Raw genomic sequence first — 8,030 nt, forward strand, 5'->3', positions numbered from 1 at the left:
TCAAAATTTTTTTCTTCTGCACTTACTCCTGGCTGGCTCCCTGCCCCTGAAAAATAGCCTTAACATTCTGTTGTTAAGATGAGGTCAGAACAGTAAATAAGGGTAAAGTTGTTATATAGAACTAAGTCATTGCCTTCTTTATTGATAAGAGTTTCTAGATATTTAGTCATCCTCTCCATCCTGGCTTAGAGGAAAACACCCTAACAAACGGAGATTTCTCTAATAAATGTGAATTTCTCTTACAAATGGGTAACTTCTACTAGGTTTTCAGAGCTTTCTCTGTGTCTGCTGTTTTTTAAAAACATAATCAGCCCAAAGTAATTTTTATGCCAAAGAGCCATATTTTCAGATGGAAAATTCTGTTCCCGGTCCTGTGGTTACAGTATGTTTATTTTTAGATGAAAGATAAGGGTTATTTTAAAATTATTAGGATTTTTTACACAACTCTTGAAATCTGTTGCTTTTGTTAACAAATTGTTTGATCTTAAAGATCCCCCACTACTACCAACAATCCACTTAACAAAGTCAATTGTGAGTTTAGAGGGCATTGTTCTGGGAAAAAACAATCACCTCAAAAAACTCTTGAATATGGTATAAGAATTTTTTTAAAGAATACATTCAAAGAGTCTTTTCCTTTCCTTCAGTGTCATTAACCTTAAAGAAAAGTGACTCTCTCGTTGCAACAAACAGCTGAAGTTTAGAAATAAGAATGAGCACACTTCTACAAGTGGGAGAGCAGCGGTTGGAAGCCAGCTGTTGAAGAGCATCCCTGCTGTCTTAAGATGTTTGTTCCCCACAGTGCCTAGAGTTTCCAAAGAAACTTAACTTCCTAACTGTGTAATTTTGTTGGGACACTAGGATTGAGAGAGAACATGACAGATATGTCAACGGAAGAGAATGTTGTGCTAAGATAATGGCTTCATCCTGCTACCTAAATGCTGAGCTGAGGTTGAGGTGCGTTCAAGGCCAACTTCATGGAGTCACTCTGTTCAATCACTTCATTGTATTCCACCCATGACTGATGCTGAGTTACTCCCCCTTGTACAGTGTTTGCATAGCAGAGTAAAGATTACTTATTCCCCCTTTTTTCTGAAGTGCCTTAAAGAAGGAACCTCCGTTGTGTTTCAATCAATCAGAAGGTAGTTTACCTAGACATACTAACATTTGCTCCCTTCCTTTTGAAAAAAGGTTCAATTGATTGATACACTTAAGGCCAGTTCTATCCTGGAATAAATAATTTCAGTATTAATTCATGTCTATCCATTGGGGTTAAAATTCTTCCAGCCATCCAGATCAATTTGAGAATCTCAGAGGCAGTGGAGGCCCCTGGCTGGGAAGTGGCCTGAAGAGGAGCAGTTCCAGGGCATTTCCTGGGCTTAGAAACAGGCTAGCAAGGGGCAGGCATCTCCAGTGAGAGATGGGCCAACAGTGGTCTCTCTTCTCTTTATAAAGTCCACTGATGTCAATTGACTCCTGTGTATGGCAGAAGAACAAGACTGCAGAGTTTCTGGTAGGTGAGTTTAAAGTCTTACTTTATGCATTCAGAGAAATATTTTTATATGCTTTATATAATTTATGACAAGAATTTTTCTTTAGCTCTATTATCTATGAATTCACTCTTCTTCCTCCACTGCACATTTAAAGCCTGTATTTACACCACGTGTAAACATTCACTGCAGTTATTTTCTTTGTGTATTGCTGACTGTTCAAGCATAACATGTAGTATTACAATTAAATGTTAAGAAGTGACTCAAAAAAAAAGATCTGCAGGGGTTTAGAGAACTATGAGTGTCTTGATCATTCTGGATGAAAATAAAAGTGCCTGGCTTGGATCAATGTATCTATCTGTATATTTCTATATGTCTCTCACTCTCCATATATATATATATATATACACACACACACACACACACACACACACACACACATTCACATATACACACATATATATACATATAGGTATATATACATGTAATCATTAGTATAAATATATGTATATTATCAGAGATCAGAATTTACCACCCCAAAATGTGTCTCTTTGGCTTGATTATTTTTAATAAAAGACTCAGAAAGAAACCTTGCCCTTCCCCCTAACTGCCTAAAATAATTTAAGATAGAAAGCCTGTTCCAGGAAGCACCTAATACTGTAAGATGACTATAGCATGATATAAACTAGGTGTGATAGACAGGCAGGCACCTAGATAGATCCATTTGATCAAAGATCTCTCTCAGGTCCCATTGTTTAGGATGCCCAGCAAACATTTGTTTACCAAACATTTGCTTTTCCATCTCCATGTGAATTCTCCTCCTTCCTTTTGAAGTCCTAAACCACTACCCCCAACAAATTCCTTTGTCTTTAACTAGGGATGGTATTTAAAGTGGTGGCTTCAGCCATTTTGGTGAGTTACTCAGTGTTCTTGGGTTTCTCCCTATATACATGTAATTAAATTTTGTTTGATTTTCTCCTGTTATTCTGTCTCTTATCAATTTAATTCTTGGACCAGCCAAAAGAACCTAGAGGATAACGGAATATTCTTCCTCCTCTACAAAATATATTTACATTATTCTAGTTAGTCTTTACCAATGTCATAAGAGGGAGAAATTTTAAAGTGAATGAATGTGCTTTCTTTCTTTCCTTTTTTTTTTGGTCAGGAATATTTCCAGAAATAGGATAATTTGAATAAAGAATCACAGTCTTTAAAATTTTTTCTATCTAATTATAAAATAAATATTACATTAATATAAATATAGCTGTTTTCATCATCTTCTATAATTGTAATAATCTCTTTAATCTAACTCAACATAATAGATAAAAATTGTATTCATTTGCTATTGCTGTGTAACAAACTACCACTAATTTAGAGGTAGGTCTAAATTTCAGGCTTAAAAGAACTCATATTTATTATGTCACAGTTTCTGTGGGCAGGAAGATTATCCCTGAGCTCACACCAGATACCAGTCCTCCTCTTTTTGCTGAGGAAGATTGGCCTGAATGTTCTTCTGTTTCTTTAAAACAATCAGTGTCCCAAAGAGGCATATTTTGGGGTAGCAAACTCTGCTCCCTTTCAGGTACATTCCAGTGAGACTCTAAAGCAGAGAACCCAGCTAAGCTGTGCTCAGACTCCTGCTGTTTTCTTCCTGCTAATCTTTTCACGTTGATTTAATTCTTAGATCAGCCATGGGAACCTAGAAGGGTAGAGGAAAATTTCTTCCTCCGCTACATACTCAACATGCCAGCTGGGATGCACATTAGAGTAGGAAAAGGTCTGGGTGCAAGCTATTCTAAGTTGTTGACAGCATTCAGTTACTATCACTTGTAGGACTGAGACCCTCAGCTCTTACAGATTGTCTGAAGTTTCCTTCTATGTGAGCCTCTATATAGGAAGCTGACAATATGCCTGTTACTTCTTCAAGGCCAACAGGAGAGAACTACTCTAAGTAGACAGTCTTAGATAATGTAATATGACTACAGTAGTGACATCCCATCACCGTCAGTTACTAGGAATTCACAAATTCTGCCTACTCTCAAATGGAAGGGATGACATAAAGGCATGAACACCAGAAAGTGAGAATCAATGGAGGTGTGTTCACTTCAGAAGGGTTCAGAAAAATCTAGGGAAGCTGTTCCCCTCCACTGCTTAGGCCCTCAGCCAGTGGGAAAGGACAAGTGGGCTTGTGTCAGCAGAGTGACTCTAGGTAGGCTCCTGGCCCTGATAAACACCCTGCAGTGCAGCCAGTGTTGTAATTTCAGAAGGAAAAAAAAAAAAGTGTAGAGCTCTTTCGGTTCCATTTGCCCAGCAGCCCTAAAGAGACATTAAAGTCTTAATTATTTCCCTTCTAGACATAATAGGGGTTGGAGGTCTTCCCGAAATTTGTGGACTGCTCAAGTATGAGTTTCCAAAATCTGTCCAGCAGAGGGAGCCATGTCTGAGGACAGCTACTCTCAAGGGTCAGGCTTTTGATGTTCCGGCATTTTCCTTGTGATAAAACACTTCAGTGTTATATACACTGTTTAAAAAATCTTACATACTTTTCTTTTCTTTCCTTTTTTACCTAGTTTCAAATTCAGGGTGAGAAATAGACTTAGCCAGGATAGCAAAGGTACAAACTTTCTTAGAGGAGTGTGCATTATAAACTAGGGCAGGCTGCTGCCCAGAGTCCACATCAAGGTATAGCAGGGTAATAACTTGTCCCAGAGGAATGAAAAGGAAAGTACTTGGTCTGGGAATGGTGTATACATACACAATCATACTTACACCTACACATGTGTGTATATGTATTTAATTATGTGTATTAATCTATATCCATAGAGTACCTTTATCCCAATTAATCTTCAAAAAGGTCATATGAAGAAGGAATTCCCATCAGGTGGTTAAAATAATATATAAACTTATGAGATATTTCCCAATGTCCCATGGCTAATGAGTAAAGGAAGCAGGATTAGAACTAGGTCTGGGTTTCTCCAGCATAGGTGCCCTCTCTGCAGTACACACCTTAAGTCCAGTTAATAGCCTGGACTTTGAAATCAGATAGAATTTCATTATCTAGTGATGTTGCTGTTTAATGGCCTTTATTAAATTAAATTTAATTGTATTCAGTTCATCATCAGAAATAAATAGACTAAGGCTTACTTGATAGGGATATTCTGGTAATTAAAAAATAGGATGTTGGTAGTAGCCTCCTCATTTCCTAGTACATAAGCACTGATCCAGATTGATGTTGATTAATTGTCTCTATGATTTGAAATGATTAATGTTAAGAATGAATATTAACCTACTTTAAGTATTTGTACCTTTGCTTTGCTTTGAAATAGACTAACTTGATTAAAGAATCACAAATCATTTCTTAATTTCATCTTTTGTGTAATAAATTTTACTTTTTTTAAATCTTCAAATACTTTTATTTCAACTTATATGTAGTTATCTGAGTACACAATTCTAATTTTTTATCTAAACATTCTTTTTGACTTTGCTGTTTAATAGTTTGCTATCAATCATTCTTTTGTAAATTGTGATGAGGACACTTAATAAGAGATCTTATGTTTTAAAATTTTTTTAAGGAGTTTCTGTTCAACAGATATAAAGTCTCAGTTATGCAAGATAAAGAAGTTCTACAGGGGCTGGCCCCATGGCTTAGCGGTTAAGTGCGCGTGCTCTGCTGCTGGTGGCCCGGGTTTGGATCCTGGGCACGCACCGATGCCCTGCTTGTCAGGCCATGCTGAGGCCACATCCCACATACAGCAACTAGAGGGATTGTGCAACTATGACAATCAACTATCTACTGGGGCTTTAGGGAGAAAAACGGCAAAAAAAAAAAAAAAAAGGAGGAGGATTAGCAATAGATGTTAGCTCAGGGCCTGTCTTCCTCAGCAAAATAAGAGGAGGATTCGCATGGATGTTAGCTCAGTGTTGATCTTCCTCACAGAAAAAAAAAAAAAGTTCTACAGATCTACTCTACAACATTCTTCTTATATAGTCATGTGTCCCTTATGGACAGGGATACATTCTAAGAAATGCATTGTTAGGTGATTTCATCTTTGTGGCAACATCATAGAGTTTACTTACACAAACCTAGATGGTATAGCCTGCTACATACCTAGGCTATATGGTACTAATCTTATGTGACCACCTTGCATATACCGTTCATTGTCGGCTGAAACATCATTATGTGCCACATGACTGTAGTTAACCATACTGTATTTTGCACATAATAAAAGTTTCTTCATTATTAAAGAAAGTTTCACTTTCTTCAAAGCTACTTAGTCTTTTTTTATTTTAATTACTGGAATTGCTTCTTTAATCTAAATGAATATACTAGGTACAAGTTGATTTGATATTCTTTTCTATTTCCACAGTAATTCTCTCTCAATGGAAAACCTTTTTTCTGTTTGTCCAGATCAATCTCTATTCTTCAGGTTGCTGGTTCCCATCATGACTTACAGTGATAGAGGAAGGGTCAGGAGTTCAGTCATGTACTGCCTCAACAATGTTGTAGGTCAGTGTTTCCTTTTCCTGGTCATCCTCACTCTTTCCCATGAGCTGAAAGGCTACAGTAGTCCTCAGGAATGAAGTAACAACCTGTTCTCCTCCTCCAGTGAGACTGCAGGACAAATGCTGCAGCATTGAGTGTTCCCTGCAGCGGATGATGGTGTCCTCGTGTCTTTTGGCATTTTCATTTTCAGCTCTTTTCCAACAAACCTGTAAACTGAGAGAAAAAGAAATAATGGGCTACCTGGCCAAACAGTGTCTGCTCTGGTCCCTGTTTCACAAGAAATTCTTCAGTTCTCCATTCCAGGTTACATATATTCAGTCTGTCTCCACACACACACACACACACACACACACACACACACACACACACACACCTCAAACTGTCATCCATGGGAAGTGGGGGAAATTGATTCTTATCCGTATTCCCTTTACCTCTGCTTTCCTGTCACCCTATTGCTATAATGACTAAGGCCATAACTTAGTAAAGAAACCAGTTCAAGATGTGGAAAAGTTAAAGAGAAAAGTACCTGAATTAGCAAACACAAAGGAAAAGCTCAAGACATCCTTTTTTTAACAGCATTTCCTGCCCCCAAATGAAGTCCTTTCTTCACGTGAGTATGAAGACCATAAATAGCTTCTTCTTGGAAAATGTCCTGAGAAGGAATTCTGGACTCAAAATAAAAAGTTCATTGGGCTTCAAGTGTGGGTTCTCTCATGATCCAAATTCTCTGGCAATTACTCCTTTTTGTGTTTCTGGGACCTTAGGATTGCAATGGACCATTAAGTTGTGAGATGGGTATCCACAACTAAAATTTTGGGATGGGTTTACGAGAATCTCAGAGAATAAACAGGCTTCATTGTGAGGGTTCATAGACGAACAGTGAGCAAGCAGTGGTATCTATAGACATCACTAGTTAGTGACCAGACAATTCTTAACCCTGAGGACCTTAGACGCTTATTGGAATAGAGACACATCATCTGCACTCAATGATACGGGATTATAATAATCATCCATTTTCCCAAGGATGATGATGAAGAAGACTGTTTATTCTGACTCCTAATCTTTCCATGTTGTCCAACCCCAGGCTGTTTTTTATCTCATACCTATAGCAAATCCATCATGGCTCCCAGTGCTATGAACTCTCCCCAACCAGGTAACTCACCTAGTCACCCAGGGGTGGGAAGTGAAACATTGTTTATCTCCTCAGGGTAGTTTATTTGGGGACATTATTGAAAGGGATGTTTAAAGTTAATTTTCTAATTATACACTGACAGATTATAAAATATAGTTGATTTTCAATATTGGCCTTGAGTCCTATGACCTTGCTTAATTCATTTACTAATTCTAGTAGGTTCCTCTAGATTTATTTTGATTTTCTCCATAAATTCTTATGTCATCTGCAAATAGAGACTGTTTTATTTCTTCTATACCAATCATTTATGCTGGTGAATTCAGCCTCCCTGCTTTGCAGCTTCTTCTGTGCTTACCAGTCCTACCAGAGTTCCAAAAACAAACTCAGAGATCTACTACAGTTCCCAAAAAACCACTAACCTTGCTCCTCCTTCTCTTTTGGCCGTATCTGCCACCCAGAGACAGAGCTCAGCTGAGAGATCAAGAGCAAGAGGAAAATGTAGGAAGAATTTCTATTCAGAGACATCTTTACAACTTTTAATAAAACAAAATGAGATGCTTGATTGGTTTTAATAATGTGAAAAGGCATCAGAAGAAGTGGCATGATAACAAGATCCTGAGACCCGTGAAAAAAGGAGGTTAAAGTAGGAGTGTCTCTTTTTTTGACCACTTCTCTTCCTGTGAAAGGCACACTGCACCCCAGACTGACTCACTCAGATGGTAGATCTCGGCCAAAGCTCCTGTTTACCCCCTGACTTCCTGTTATATGACCAGATCTTATTGGATTAAGGTTGACTTTGAACATTATCACCTCTACAACATCTTCCTTTTACCGTTTCTTATACCAAGTCTTATTTAGGCACACATTTTTTGAAATAGCCCCATTCATCTGTGTCATTATCATTATC

The sequence above is a fragment of the Diceros bicornis genome, chromosome 7 (genome assembly GCF_020826845.1).
Source record: "Diceros bicornis minor isolate mBicDic1 chromosome 7, mDicBic1.mat.cur, whole genome shotgun sequence".
In the NCBI taxonomy this organism is placed as follows: domain Eukaryota; kingdom Metazoa; phylum Chordata; class Mammalia; order Perissodactyla; family Rhinocerotidae; genus Diceros; species Diceros bicornis.